The sequence below is a fragment of the Scyliorhinus torazame genome, chromosome 7, assembly GCF_047496885.1.
Source record: "Scyliorhinus torazame isolate Kashiwa2021f chromosome 7, sScyTor2.1, whole genome shotgun sequence".
NCBI classification, from domain to species: Eukaryota; Metazoa; Chordata; class Chondrichthyes; order Carcharhiniformes; family Scyliorhinidae; genus Scyliorhinus; species Scyliorhinus torazame.
The window spans coordinates 42,509,080-42,525,743 of NC_092713.1; positions in this window are offsets into that span (position 1 = coordinate 42,509,080).

Below are 16,664 nucleotides of genomic sequence, written 5' to 3' on the forward strand. Positions count from 1 at the left end.
TTTTTTTCATCTCCCCTCTTGCCCTCTCCAAGCTTACTCTGTCCATGATATCCATCTGCTGCTCCCTTGACCCCATTCTAATTAAGCTGTTCACCCACAACCTCCTTTCCTGGCCTACATTGTAAATGGTTCCAGGTATATAATAATAATAATATTATAATAATTTTTATTGTCACAAGTAGGCTTACATTAACACTGCAATGAAGTTACTGTGGAAAGCTCCTAGTCGCCACATTCCGGCACCTGTTCGGGTGCACAGAGGGAGAATTCAGAATGTCCAAATTACCTAACAGCACGTCTTTCGGGCCTTGTGGGAGGAAACCAGTGCACCCCGGGGAAACCCACACAGACACAGGGAGAATGTGCAGACTCCGCACATACAGTAATCCAAGCGGGAATCGAACCTGTGACCCTGGAGCTGTGAAGCAACAGTGCTACTCACTGTGCTACTGTGCCGCCCAGGTAATCCTTCATTTCGGACTGACCACTATTACTCCCCTTCTTAAAGGTGAAAGTACCATCATTGCAAACTACTGCCCTTTCTTCAATCTCCCAATCCTGTCCAAAACCTTTAAATGTGCATTACTTCTCAAATCTATAGCCATCTTTCCTGCAGCTCCCTGTTTAAATCCTCCAGGTAGCTTTCTGCTCCTCCCACTGCACAGAGACTACCTTGACCAAAATCACAAATTAAATCCATAACTTCTTTGCAGTCTTTGATCCAGCTGACTACAAAATCTTCCTCCTATGCGTTGTCATGATATACATCAGCATATCATGGTGCAATCACACACACACTGACACACTGATGGACATACAGTAGGACCAACCAGCATACACAACATCGCAGCCAATCACCAGTGAGAGCACACGCACTATAAAGACAGGGGACACCAGAGTTCCCGCTCATTCTAGAAGCAGCCAGCTCAGAGCACAGAGCTCACAGCCTGCCTCTCAGACATTCACCATGTGCTGAGTGCCTCACCTAGATAGTGATAGGGCAGGGTCCACAGATAAGCTGGTAATGCACGTACCCAAGCTTACAGTATGCTATTACAGTTGAGTTGTTAATAAAATAGAGTTACACCATCTCCAGCCGTGTTGACCTGTTTGTAGACCAGAACACCCAACATGACATGCGTGTCCTTTGTCCTGCTAAGTAGGATAACACTCACTTGGTTCTATTCTTACTGATTCAATCATAGTCGGATCATCCTCAGAAATGGCTTCTCTTTCTGCTGCTGTACAATTTCCCAAAGACCTGACCACAGCTCCCTCCATGTCCTCACTACACCCTGAGCCTTTGCGACATCATCTGAAGACGTGAGGTAAGTTTCTGCTATTGCATTGTTGATACCCAGCTCTACCCCACCATCTCTTCTTCTCAATCCTCTATTACCTGTTGGGGTCTAACTGTTTTTCCCAATATTTTCCTTTATTCTTTCATGGAATGTGTGTGGCGCTGGGAAGGCTAGCATTTGTTGCCCATCCCTGATTGCCTTTGACCTGAGGGCAGTTAAACGTCAACCACATTGCTGTGGGTCTGGAGTCACAAAACGAAGGAGATTGTCATCGACTTCAGGAAGCGTAGTGGAGAACATGCCCCTGTCTACATCAATGGGAACGAAGTAGAAAGGGTCGAGGGCTTCAAGTTTTTACGTGTACAGATCACCAACAGCCTGTCCTGGTCCCCCCATGCCGACACTATAGTTAAGAAAGCCCACCAACGACTCTACTTTCTCAGAAGACTAAGGAAATTTGGCATGTCAGCTACGACCCTCACCAGCTTTTACAGATGCACCATAGAAAGCATTCTTTCTGGTTGTATCACAGCTTGGTATGGATCCTGCTCTGCCCAAGACCGCAGGAAACTACAAAAGGTCGTGAATGTAGCCCAGTCCATCACGCAAACCAGCCTCCCATCCATTGACTCTGTCTATAATTCTCGCTGCCTCAGAAAGGCAGCCAGCATAATTAAGGACCCCACGCACCCCGGACATACTCTCTTCCACCTTCTTCCGTCAGGAAAAGATACCAAAGTTTGAGGTCACGTACCAACCGACTCAAGAACAGCTTCTTCCCTACTGCCATCAGACCTTTGAATGGACCTACCTCATATTAAGTTGATCTTTTCTCTACACCTTGCTATAACTGTAACATTATATTCTGCAGTCTCTCCTTCCTTCCCTATGTACGGTATGCATTGTTTGTATAGCATGCAAGAAACAATACTTTTCACTGTGTACTAATACATGTGACAATAAATCAAATCAAAAGCATGTAGGACAGAACAGATAATGGTGGCAGATTGCTTTGGAATCTCTGGAATTCTCTGCCCCAGAGGATGGTGAAAGCGGGATCATTAGAAGTATTTAAAGTGTCTCTGGGTCACTTACAAGGAGGGTAACTTGATCAGCATTCAGGTAAAAAATTGAAGATCTGCAGGCCAATAAGGATTCCATCTGCCAGAATGGGATGGTGTTGGAGGACAAAAAATACACTATTATTAATAACCAGTCAAGTTCTTAATCGAGTTCTTTCAATTGGATTTACTTAAAGAGCAAGGCCACTAAATCGGAGGAACAGAAATACTCTGCAGTAATACGGCAGACCCAAAGAGCACTAATTTTTGTTGTGGTCAATACCCCAGATGTGTCGGGAAGCACTTTGCTCGTGGCCTTGAAAGGACTGGTGGCAGCCTTTCCGAGCTGTCACTGCTGATGGTGATGTTTCTACTTTGACAGTGTGCTGGATGTTGCTGCCTCACTATTGCGACTGGGAGACTGAAGATTCTGCATTATATTTCCTCACTCACTTCCCTCGGCAGTGATGCATTTTTGTATCATTGACGTAACTTGTGGTAAGAAAAAAGTATTTAAAGATGAGGTGGGTAAATATTTGATAGATCGAGGAATAGAGGGCTGTGGGGAAATGGCACAGAAAAGGAGGCCAGCATCAATCAGCCATGATTGCATTGAATGGCACGGCAGGCTTGAAGGGCCCAGTGGCCTACTCCTCATAGAATCATAGAATCCCTACAGTGCAGAAGGAGGCCATTCGACCATTGAATCCGCACTGACTCTTTGAAAGGCCACACCAGCTAGGCCCAATCCCCTGTCCTATTCCTGCAACCTAAGGGACAATTTATCATGGGCAATCCACCTAACCTGAACATCTTTGGACTGTGGGAAGAAATCGGAGCACCCGGAGGAATAATAATCTAATAATAATAATCTTTCTTATTGTCACAAGTAGGCTTACATTAACACTGCAATGAAGTTACTGTGAAAATCCCCTAGTCGCCACATTCCAGCACCTGTTCGGGTACACTGAGGGAGAACTTAGAATGTCCAATTAACCTAGCACGTCTTTCGGGACTTGTGGGACGAAACCGGAGCACCCGGAGGAAACCCACGCAGACAAGGGAAGAATGCTAGCATAGTGGTTAGCACAATTGCTTCACAGCTCCTGGGTCCCAGGATCGATTCCCGGCTTGGGTCATTGTCTGTGCGGAGTCTGCACGTTCTCCCCGTGTGTGCGTGGGTTTCCTCCGGGTGCTCCGGTTTCCTCCCACAGTCCAAAGATGTGCAGGTTAGGTGGATTGGCCATGATAAATTGCCCTTAGTGTCCAAAATTGCCCTTAGTGTTGGGTGGGGTTACGGGGTTTTGGGGATGGGGTGGGGGTGTGGGCTTGGGTAGGGTGCTCTTTCCAAGAGCCGGTGCAGAGTCGATGGGCCAAATGGCCTCCTTCTGCACTGTAAATTCTATGAACGTGCAGTCTCTGCACAGACAGTGACCCAAACCGGGAATCGAATCTGGGGTGCGAAACCCACGCAGACATAGGGAGAACGTGCAAACTCCACACAGTCACCCGAGGTCGGAATCAAACCTGGGCTGTGAGACAGCAATGATATCCACTGTGCCACCGTGCCACTCCAAAGACATTATGAACCAGATGTGTTTTTACAGCAATGGTTTTCTGATCACTATTACACTTCTGATTCCAGATTTTTATTGAATTTGCACCATTGTGTTGGGATTTGAACCTGTATTCGGAGAGTATTACCCTGGGTTATGGCATTACAAGTCCAGTGACAATTCCACTATGTCACCGCCACCCCCCCCCCCCCTCACCCCCCCCCCCCCCCCCCCCCCCCCCCCCCCCGCCAGCTGCCGATTAATTTTCCGCGAAGAAGTCGATAAATGGTTGCCACCTCCGGGCGAACCCTGACAGTGACCCTCTCAAAGCGAACTTAATTTTCTCCAGACCGAGAAAGCTCGTCATATCCGCTAGCCAGGCCTCCGACTTTGGGGGTTTTGAGTCCCTCCATGCCAACAGAATTCTTCGCCGGGCTACCAGGGAAGCAAAGGCCAAAACGTCAGCCTCTCTCTCCTCCTGGACTCCCGGGTCCTCCGAAACCCCCAAAATAGCCACCTCTGGACTCATCACCACCCTTGTTTTCAGTACCCGGGACATAGCATCCCCGAATCCCTGCCCGTACCCCCTGAGTTTTGGACATGCCCAGAACATGTGGACATGGATCGCCGGTCCTCCCGAACATCTGGCGCACCTGTCCTCCAATCCAAAAAATGTACTCATCCGGGCCACTGTCATGTGGGCCCGGTGGACGACTTTGAATTGAATCAGGCTGAGCCTAGTGCATGTTGCGGTTGCATTTACCCTACTCAACGCCTCCGCCCATAAGCCCTCTTCCATCTCACCCCCGAGCTCCTCTTCCCACTGAAGCTTCAGCTCCTTGATCTGCGTCTCCTCTGCTCCCATAAGTTCTTTATATATATCCGAGACCCTCCCCTCCCCCACCCATCCACTGGACACTACCCTGTCCTGATCCCCCTAAGTGGCAGGCGTGGGAAGGATGGAATCTGTCTGCGTAGAAAGTCCCACACCAGCAAGTACCTGAACTCATTCCCTCTCGCCAGCCCAAATTTCTCCTCTAACGTCCTCATGCTCAGGAAGCTCCCTTCCAAAAACAAATCCCCCATCCTCTCAATCCCAGCCCTCCGCCATGCTCAGAACCCACCGTCCATATTCCCCGGGGCAAACCGGTGATTGTCGCAGATTGGGGACCAAACCGATGCTCTCACTTCCCCCACGTGCCTTCTCCGCAAATCTGCAAAGTCGCCACCACTATAGGGCTGGTGGAGTACCGTCGCCCCCAAACCGACCCCGCATCCACCATCCACTTCCTTATCATAGCTATGTTGGCCGCCCAGTAGTAGTTACTAAAGTTTGGCAGCGCCAGTCCCACCTCTCCTCGATTCCTCTCGAGCATCAATCTCCTCACCCGTGGGGACTTTCCCGCCCACACAAATCCCATAATCATTTTATTGACCTTCTTGAAAAAACACTGAATGAAAATGGGGAGACACTGGAAGACAAACAAAAATCTCGGGAGGATTGTCATTTTAAACGTCTGCACTCTCCCCGCTAGTGTCAGTGGGAGCGCATCCCACCTCCGGAACTCAGCCCTCATTTGCTCCACCAACCAAGATAAGTTCAACTTGTGCAGCCGGCCCCAGTCCCGCGCCACCTGTATCCCTAAGTATCTAAAACTGTCCCCTACTAGCCTGAACGGCAGCACCCTCAACCGACCCTCTTGGCCCCTCGCCTGGACTACAAACAACTCACTCTTTGCCATGTTCAGTTTGTACCCTGAGAACTGGCCAAATTCCTACAGGATTCCCATGATTTCATCCATCCCAACCACTGGATCCGTGATGTATAAGAGCAGGTCGTCGGCGTACAATGAAACTCTGTGTTCCACCCCCCCCCCCGTACCAGCCCCTTCCAACCCCTAGAAGTTCTCAGGGCAATTGCCAGCGGCTCTATTGCTAGTGCAAACAGCAGTGGGGAGAGGAGACACCCCTGCCTTGTCCCTCGGTACAGTCTAAAATAGTCAGATGTCATCCTATTCGTCCTCACACTCGCATCCAGAGCCTGGTACAACAGTCTGACCCAGTCGATAAAGCCCTCCCCAAACCCAAATCGTCCCAACACCTCCCATAAATAGTCCCACTCAACCCGGTCGAAAGCCTTCTCGGCATCCATTGCCACAACGACCTCTACCTCCCTGCTCTCCGGGGGCATCATGATTACATTCAGCAGCCTTCTTAGGTTGGCCACTGAAGTGTTGGGTACTCTGCTACACAGACAAACCAACACGGTTGCGAATGGTACAACGCAGTTTTATTTCTAACATCTATTTACATTGGTAAACTGTTTACTGAGGTTCGATCATGACCCTTGATTCTGTGGACCTGTTCCTAATTCTATCGTGTAGTGGCATTCAGCACATGGTGGATGTCTGAGTGGCTTATAATGAGCTCTGTGCCCTGAGCCGTCTCCTGCTCGAGTGCCCAGGAAGTGTCGTGTTCCCTGTTTTGTTCTGTGTATGCTCTTGCCTGTGATTGGCTGTCGTGTTGTGTGTGTTGATTGGTCCATTGATTTGTCCATCAGTATGTTTGTATGTATGTGCTGTGATGTTTACCTGAATATCATGACAGCCACCAGCTACCTGTCCTTGACGAATCCGGTTTGATCTTCCATAATGACGTCTGGCACACAGTCCTCAATCCTAGCAGCCAAGAGTTTGGCCAGTATTTTATCATCTACGTTGAGCAGAGAGATCGACCTATAGGACCCACATGCCTCCGGGTCTTTGTCCCTTTTCAATATCAGGGAGATGGTGGCCTGTGACATCGTCAGGGGTAGCACTCCTCTGTCTCTTGCCTCATTGAAAACCCTAACTAGCACCGGCCCCACTATCTCGGAGAACTTTTTGTAAAACTCCACCAGATACCTATCCGGCCCCGGGGCTTTACCCGATTGCATGGCCCTCAATCCCCCCAATATTTCTTCAGTCCTGATCGGGGCCCCCAACCCATCTACCAATCCCCTGCCCACTTTTGGGAAGGTCAGTCCATCCAGAAAGCGCCTCATCCCCTCCAGCCCCGGAGGGGATTCCGAGGTGTAAAGCTTACTATTGAAGTCCCTGAACACCTTGTTCAGCCCTGCCGGATCCCCTACCAAGTCTCCCCCCCGTCGACTACCTTCCCTATTTCCCTGGCCGCCTCCCTCTTCCTCAGTTGCTGTGCCAGCATTCTACTGGCTTTCTCCCCGTGCTCATAAATCGCACCCCTCGCCTTCCTAAGCCTTACCTGTGGACACACCCCAAACCCAGCCTGGAGCCTTCGTCGTTCCCTTAATAGCTCTTCCCTCGGGGTCTCCGCATATCTCCTGTCTATCTGTAAGATCTCCTTTACTAGTTGGTCCATTTCTGTCCTGTTCGTCCTGTCCCTATGTGCTCTAATCAAAATCAGCTCCCCTCTCACCACTGCCTTCAGCGCCTCCCAAAGCACCACATCTGAGACTTCCCCTGTGTCATTGGCCTGCAGGTAGTTTTGCATACATTTCCTCACCCTCTCACACACCGCCTCGTCCGCCAACAGACCGACCTCTAGCCTCCATTAGGGCGCTGAAAACTTTCCTTGCAGACCTGCAGATCAACCCAGTGTGGGGCATGGTCCGAAATAGCGATTGCCGAATATTCTACGTCTGTCACCCCCGCCAGCAAATCCCTGCTCATGATGAAAAATCAATTCGGGAATACGCCTTATGAACATGTGAATAGAACGAAAACTCCCTCCCCGTCGGCCGACTAGCCCTCCATGGATCAGCCCCCCCCCCCCCCATTTGCTCCATAAGCCCCCTCAGTTATTTCGCCTTTGCCTGCACCCTACCCGCTTTTGAACACGACCGGTCTAGGCCGGGGTCAAGGACTGTGTCCCCTCCCATAATCAGCCTGTGCGAATCCGGGTCAGGTATCTTCCCCGGCAGTCTCTTAATAAAATCCACATCATCCCAGTTTGGGGCATATACATTGACCAAAACTACCCTCATCCCCTCAAGCTTGCCACTCACCATTACAAATCTGCCTCCCCATCCGAGATTGTGCTGCCCACCTCGAATTGCACCCGTTTGTTGACCACAATCGCGACACCCCTGCTTTTAGTGTCCAGCCCCGAGTGGAAGATCTGGCTGATCCAGCCCTTCCTCAATCTGACCTGGTCAGCTACTTTCAGATGGGTCTCCTGAAGCATATATGACCGCCTTCAGCGCCCTCAGATGCGCGAACACATGTGCCCTCTTTACCGGCCCGTTTAGCCCTCTAATGTTCCAGGCGATCAGCCTGGTTGAGGGGCACCGTGGCCCCCCCCCCCCCCCCCCGTCGATCAACCATCTCCTTTCTTGGGGCCGTCCCCAGCTCCTGGGTCGTGCTTCCCCTGGCCCGCCTCCTGACAGCCCCCACCTCCGACCTCCTCCATGTTCCCAAATCCAAGTCCTTCCCTCGTCAGCAGATCAACTACCCCCCTTCCCCCCCCCAGCAACAACACCCTGTAACCTAACCCCTGCCATAAACTAGCTATATCCCCCCCCAACCTGGCTTCCGTAGATCAGCTAGCCTGGTGACTCTCGACTCCGGCGCCAACAAGTCTCCCACCTATTGTTCCCTCTGACCCAGCCCCCCTGCCCATCAACACCACTTCCCCAAACCAGCCATCCTCGAGCAATTGCTCTGGAAAGAAACAAAAAACAAGAAACAAAGAAAACCCCAACGCTAGTGCAAATCGAATAAAACAGAATAAGTAATAGGCACTTCCAACCACCCCGATCCGAACACAAAAAGCCCCCAGCACCAAATACCTTAACTACCCTCTTTTTCCAGTGAAAACTCAAATACAGGAGAGAAAAAGAAAAAACTGGGGAAAAAAACACAACACAAGAAAAAACATGTAAACATCGCTTAGTGTCTTTTTAACACAAGTCCAAAAAGTCCTCAATTCGGCACCAGCCCTTCTCGCTTGGCGAAGTCCATCGCATCCTCGGGTTCCTCAAAGTAATGGTGCCGTCACTCATGCGTGACCCACAGGCGCGCCGGGTACAGCAGCCCAAACTTCACCTGCTTCTTAAACAGAATCTCTTTGACTTGCCTGTAGCCTGCCCTCCTTCTGGCCACCTCCACGCTCAGGTCCTGGTAGATGCGCAAGACACTGTTATTCCAATGGCAGCTCTGTGTGCGCTTGGCCCACTGTAGCACCCGCTCCTTGTCCAGGAACCTGTGGAACCTGACCACCATTGCTCGGGGGGGGGCCCCGCTCGAGGCTGCCTCGCCAGCACCCTGTGCGCCCTATCCACCTCCACCGGGCGAGGGAAGACATCATCCCCCAACAGCTTCTGGAACATGTCCGCCACATATGCTGCAGCATCCTCTTCCTCAGCCCCCTCCGGGAGACCAACAATTCTCAAATTCTACCGACGAGACCTATTTTCCAGGTCCTCCACCTTTTCCAGGAGCCTTTTTTGTTGATCCTTCAGCCTCTCCATCTCTGCCTCCACCACCGTTTGGTGATCCTCCTGCTCCTCCAGCGCCTTTTCCAGCTTCTGGATTGTCCGATCCTGGGCATCTAGCCTATGCTCCAGGCGCTCAATAGATTTCTGAATTGGGTCTAAACTGTCCCGCTTCAATGCGGCAAAGCCCTCTTGGATGACCTTCAACAGATGTTCCGTTGTTGGCTGGGCTGTCTGCACCGGGGTCCGGACATCGGCCATATTGTCCTCAGCAGCAGCTTCTACACTTCCCTTGTTTGCCCACTTCTTCAGCTGTTTGCGATTCTTTCTGCTTCTTAATTCCATCCACCTATGTCTGGAATCAGTGCCTGAGTGCCTATGCCTTCAGATCCAGCGCTCAAAAGTACAAAAAAGTCGGGGAAAAAGGTCCAAAAGTCCGACCGGATCGAGAGCCACCAAATGTGCGACTTACTCCTCCATAGCCGCCACCGGAAGTGACATGAGTATCATTTACCATCACTAGCTTTACATTCCAGATTTATTAGTTGAACCCAAACCATTTTCTATTTTTACATAAGAAATAACAGCAGGAGTAGGGTATTCAGCCCTTCAAACCTCATGTACCACAATAATGACTGATACTCTGCCTCAGCTCCACCTCCCTACACCCTTCTCATTTCCCTAATTCCCTTATTATCACCCCTACTAAGGAGATATTCTTCCTTGACTCAGCAACATTTATAGATTACACATGAGTGAAGTGTCTTTGCGGTGTTTTCAATATTAAACATGCAGTACTTCTTGTTGTTTAGTCTCTGTATTTACTGCAAGTAACAGTCATCAATCCTCCTGAAGCAAACTCAGCAAACAGGTTCTTGCAGTCAAATGAAGGGATAATTCAGTATTAAGACTGATGGCAGCCAAGACAAACAGAGCATTAAATATGCGGGAGAAGCTTTTTAACAAAGTTAAATGAAGTTTTAAAAAAAATAAAGCATCACATTTTTCAAAACGTTCAGTAAAATATCTTTATTATATTCAATTGCATTCATATTGCCCCGAGTTTACAAGGGAGGAATTTAACATGGAATGCAAACTAACTGCTCCTTACGACCACTGCCTAATTTAATTCTTACAGCAGAGTGCAATATTTCATTCTCTTTCTCTCTCCAACTTTTCCTATAATTTGTCTTCCCTCGCCTCCTCTCCTGAAGGTGACCCATGATGTTGAATGGCTGAGTGCCAACACCATGGTAGCATTGCCCAAGTGGCCACTTCATTGTATGGTAGTTCAGTGTGAATAGTGTCAGCTAACCATCTGACATTGGAGTCGTCACTGTTTGGGTTGTACTGCCGGTCATCAGAGGCAAACAAGACCAGACATATTCGTCCTCCATTAATGGCCTCCCTGATGGCTCAGAGATTAAATGCATCACATGATCCGGTGCTGAATCACACAAACCAATAAGGTCTCAGATTCAAGTTCTGTTGACTTAGTTGATCGCAACTGAAATAACCTCTACAATTATTTTTTTTAAATTAATAATCTTTATTGTCACAAGTAGGCATACATTAACACTGCAATTAATTTACTGTGAAAAGCCCCTAGTCGCAACATTCCGGCGCCTGTCGGGTACATTGAGGGAGAATTCAGAATGTCCAAATTACCTAACAGTACATCTTTCAAGATATGTGGGAGGAAACCGGAGCACCCGGAAGAAACCCACGCAGACACAGGGAGAACGTGTAGACTCCACACAGACAGTGACCCAAGCTGGGAATCGAACCTGGGACCCTGGAGCTGTGAAGCAACAGTGCTAACCACTGTGCTGCCATGCCACCCTTGGCAGTACTTTGGGGATGGCTAGGTTATGGTAGCAGTTAGGATGGAAAGCTGGTTCACAGGGGTAACTGCCGGCTGGTGAATAGATAAAAAGCTTAGAAGGAGAATCTGAAGATTCATTAAGTCTGGGATGTAATGGAAGACTGCTCAAGTCAATGAGCATTCAAGTACGAGGGCAGCCAGTAACTTTGGAGGGGATCAGGAGAGGCTTTGTGGTGACGGAAGCACCAAGGAAGTCTCGGGGAAACATCCTAGAGAATATGCCTGAGCCTCGAGAATGGAGCTTTGGAAAAATAGAGGTAGTGAGTTGCAGTTGAGAAAAAGTGTTGAACAATGGTTAGTGATATGAAAAAGGTGCAAGTATGCTTAAAAATGCAGCCATTATATCGCCCCAGAGGGGCTCACTATTTGTTGAAGCAAAATCCTGTAGTTCTGGAGTCTCAATTGAAAAATGAAAATCGCTTATTGTCACAAGTAGGCTTCAAATGAAGTTACTGTGAAAAGCCCCTAGTCGCCACATTCCGGCGCCTGTTCGGGGAGGCTGGTACGGGAATTGAACCGTGCTGCTGGCCTGCCTTGGTCTGCTTTCAAAGCCAGCTTTCAATTGCTCAGAACCTTGGTCAGATTTCATCAGGATTTCTACATTGGTGGCACTACAACAGAATTGACTCTTAGACTGAGAAAATTGCCAATGTCACCCATTACTTAGGAAGGGTAGCAGAGATAAATTAGGAAACTATAAAACAATAAGACATTTGTTGTCAGATCGTTACTAGAATCTGTTATTAGGAACACTGTGACTTAGCACTCTAAATATAAACTGATCAGAGTCTGTATGGGTTTATAAAGGTATGCCATATCTAAAGGGCGGGTTAAATTTTTTGAGGGTGTGACTAGCACGGTAGATATAAGGGCAGCATGGTGACGCAATGGTTCGCACTGCTGCCTCACGGCACCGGGGACCCGGGTTCGATTCCGGCCCCGGATCACTGTCCATATGGATTTTGCACATTCTCCCCGTGTATGCGTGGGTCTCACCCCCACACCCAAAGATGTGCAGGGTAGGTGGATTGGCCACGCTAAATTGCCCCTTAGTTTGGAAAAAAAGAATTGGGTGCTCTAATTAAAAAACCTACCCGAGAAAAGCAGGGTGACCAAGGATACACCGACCATGCTCAGATGTGCAGTAAATAATTCCCCAAACCCCAGCTATGCCAGAGATGCCAGCAACAACAAAACCCAGTCGTTCTCAGGATATATATCAGTCTGTACCCTAACAGAAGGCTATCAAGGATTCTTTAACCCCAAAGTAAACACAGAACAAAATAACCCAAAGAACAAAAGAAAAATGCAACACCCATAGTACTAACAGGGGTTTTCCTCACCCACAATGAGGACTTATAACAGTCAGTTTCAAACCCAGGGTCGCGACCCATGGGTGGGTGTCGGGAGCGTCACGCGGCCATGTGACGCAGTGTTCTCGATTGCGGGAAGTAGTGCCCTACGGCTGCGACTGCCTTTTTAAAATGCCGGCCATGACCAGCTTTCAGAATGCTGGCCATACGGCGCATGTGTGTCCCCTCAGCAGTGCGCAGGCCCGGTTCCCAGCGGGTTAGACCGCCTCCTCCTGACATCAACGCGTTGACCCAGGTGCAGATTTTAAAAAATCAATGCAGTCTTCCTGCCTGGAGCGGCGGCAGAGAGCAGGTCACGTGCCCCATACACAGATGTCATGTGCTCTGGGCTGAAGAGGGAGTCCTCCATTTTGTGAGCAGGAAGCAACAGGACTGAATAGTTTAAAATGGATTGTTTCGTAATAAGGAAGAGAGGGCCAGAGACACAAACAGGCCAGGATCTCATAACTAAATCTGTTGGAGAGAGCTGCTCAGGAGAATCCACAGCAGGACAAAGCAGTGTTGGTGTGAGTTCCAGGGCCTCTAGTGAAACAGTCCATTAGGAATAAGCTGAAATTAGGAACAAAGCAGCATAAAGATGATTTTTAAAGGTACGGCTTTACTAAATGTGCCAATGTAAATCAGGATGCAAAGCCCATGTGTGTTATATGCAGGGAGGTACATGCAAATGAAAGTTTAAAACCCTCAAAACTTCAAAGGCATGGCGAGTTTGAGGACAAAGCGCTTAATTTTTTACAAAGGATGCAGTGAGAACTTAAATGGTCAGTTGAAGTCCTTAGCAGAAATGGCATTTATAGCTAAAGGAATAGAGTATAAATGTAAATATACAAAGCAATGGTGAGACCACACCCGGAGTATTGTGCACAGTTTTGGTCTTCTTGTTTGAGGAAAGATGTAGTAGCATTGGAGGCAGTTCAGAGGAGGTTCACTAGGTTGATTCAAGAGATAAGGGGTTTGTCGTATGAAGAGACATTGAACAGTTTAGGCTTATACTCTCTAGTGTTTAGAAGAATGAGGGGTGATCAAATTTAGGTGTACAAGAAAATAAAAGGATAAAGTAGACATGGAATGGATGCTTCCTCTTTGTAGAACGAGAGATCACAGTCTTAGGATAGGATGCAGCAAAGTTAAAACCGATTTGACTTCTCCCAGAGGGTTGTGAATCTGTGTAATTTGCAACCCCCAAGTGCGGTGGATGCTGCGACAGTGAGCAAATTTAAGGAGGAGTTAGACAGATGTTTAATTGGTAATGGGTTGTGGAGAATGGGCAGAATGGTGGAGGTAAGGGCAGTCTGAGATCAGCTATGATCGATTAGTGGAGTAGACTCGATAGACAAAATGGACTAATTCTGCTATTTTATATCGTGTGAATTTATAAATGTAACATTGAATGACAAAGCAAGTGAGATCGTGAGGACCAAGCAGGCATTAAAGGTAAGCAAAAATGGTAAGTCGCGAAGGTCGGCTGGTGTTGATCGCGAAGGATGGCCAGTTGGTAAGAATGGGTTCCGGGTAAAAGTTTTGAAAAACACTGGTATAGGGCATTGGTGAGGCCACACCTGGAGAGTATTGTATGCAGTTTTGGTGTCCTTATCTGAGGAAGGATAGGGCGGCACAGTGGTTAATACTGCTGCCTCACGGTGCTGAAGGCCCAGGTTTGATCCCAGCCCCAGGTCACTGTCCGTGTGGGGTTTGCATGGGTCTCACCTCCACAACGCAAAGATGTGCAGGGTAGGTAGATTGGCCACGTAAATTGCCCCTTAATTGGAAAAAAAAGTAATTGGGTACTCTAAATTTCAAAACGAAATCTGAGGAAGGATGTTCTTGCTATGGCGGGAGTGCAGCAAAGGTTTACCAGGTTGATTCCTGGGATGGCGGGACTGTCATATGAGAAGAGACTAAGTCAGTTAGGATTATATTCATTGGAGTTTAGAAGAGTGAGAGGGAATCTCATAGAAACTTACAAAATTCCAACAGGATTAGACAGGGTAGATTCAGAAATAATGTTCCCGGTGATGGGGGAGTGCAGAACTAAGGGTCATAGTTTGAGGATAACGGGTAAACCTTTTAGGACTGAGGTGAGGAGAAATTTCTTCACCCTGAGAGTGATGAATCTGTGGAATTCACTATCACAGAAAGTAGTTGATGGCAAAATGTTGTATAATTTATTTATCTTTTAATTTAGAGTACCCAATTCTTTTTTTTTTCAAATTAAGGGGCAATTTAGCATGGCAAATTCACCTAACCTGCACATCTTTGGGTTGTGGGGGTGAGTCCCACACAGACAGGGGGAGAATGTGCAGACTCCACATGGACAGTGACCCGGGACCGGGATCGAACCCAGGTTCTCGGTTCCGTGAGGCAACACTGCTAACCACTGCCCCACCGTGCTGCCCTCCTTGTGTAATTTCAAGAAGGAAATAGATATAGCTCACACACAACAAAAACAGATAATACTGGACAATCTCAGCAGGTCTGACAGCATTTGTGGAGAGAAAACGGAGCTAATGTTTGGAGTCTGGATGACTCATTGTCAAAGATAAAGATATTGCTCTTGGGGCTAAAGGGATCAAGGAATACAATGGGAAGGCGGGATCAGGATATTGAACTTGATGATCGGCCATGAGCTTAATGATTGGCGGAGCCGGCTTGAAGGGCCGAATGGCCTCCTCCTGCTTCTATTTTCTATGTACATCTCTATGTATGTTGCGACGTGTGGTGAACTGTAAAATGGAAAACTTTCAATATTTAACAACAAAAAAGGCAACTCCCCACCACCTTCTCAATTAGGGATGGATAACAAATGCTGGTGGCTAGTCACACCCACATCCTGTGACAAAATATTTTAAAAATAAGATGGAGATTAGCTGTGGTCTAATTGAATGGAACCGGCTTCAAGGGCTGAGCAGTCTCCTCCTTTTTCCTTCATCAGCACATCACCCTCCTGTGACTGGTTGCCATTCTCACAGCACACTGCTTTCCAATGCCAATTGGTAAGTCAACAGACCCTAAATTACCCAATTGGGTGATGCTTGACTGTCAGTCAAATAGTCCTTTGCTTTCTTTTAATAAATTTAGAGTACCCAATAATTTTTTTTTCCAATTAAGGGGCAATTTAGCATGGCCAATTCACCTTCGTTCAGCCAGACTGTCTGCCCTTCTTCCGCGGCTACATTCGTGGCCGGGTGTCCCTGCAAAGGGAGCATGCGGTGTCCACGGACACCATTGAGGCCTTCCGTGCCCATTGGGCACCGCAGGGGTTGGGGTGCTTTATTGACCCCTTTAATTGCACTCTTATTTGATGTTTTTAAGTTTCCGTTGATCTTTGTTACATTCGGGCAGTGCCCCTAACAGCAGCGGCCCTTTTTTGCTTTGTCCCTCAGTTTGTTTCCTTTCTTCTGTTTTGTTGGTGGACCTCAAAAGAGTGGCCAATTCACCTACCCTGCACATCTTTTTGGGTTGTGGGATGAGACCCATGCAGGCACGGGGAGAATGTGCAAACTTTGCATGGACAGTGACTCGGGTCGGAATCGAACCCGGGTCCTCGGCGCTGTAAGGCGGCAGTGCTAACCACTGTGCCACCGTGCTGCCCCAAATAGTCTTTAATTCCATCTCCAACATTTTCTTTTACTAATAAATGTTCAAAGAAAATGCAAGAAATCCCACTTAAATTATTTTAATGCACCTCGGCTGTTTTGACCGTGTTCTTTGTTGTAGTGTCCTGGAGATTAATCTTTAATTCCTGCCAATGCCAGAACAATCCTGGAACACTGAAAACCCTAATGATGCAAAGAATTTGCCAAGCATGTGCGCAGGTCAGTGGACCACTAAAGGGATTGCAAAACACGACAAAGAATTTTCAGCCGCTACATTAATAACCTCCCCCCACCCCTCCCCCACAGGCGGTCAGAAGTAGGGATGTGCAATGATGATTGCGATGTGTTCAGTACCATTCACTACTCAGACACTGATGCAGTCTATGTCTGCATGCAGCAAGACCTGGTCAACAGTGAGGCTTGGGCAGATAAGTGGCAAA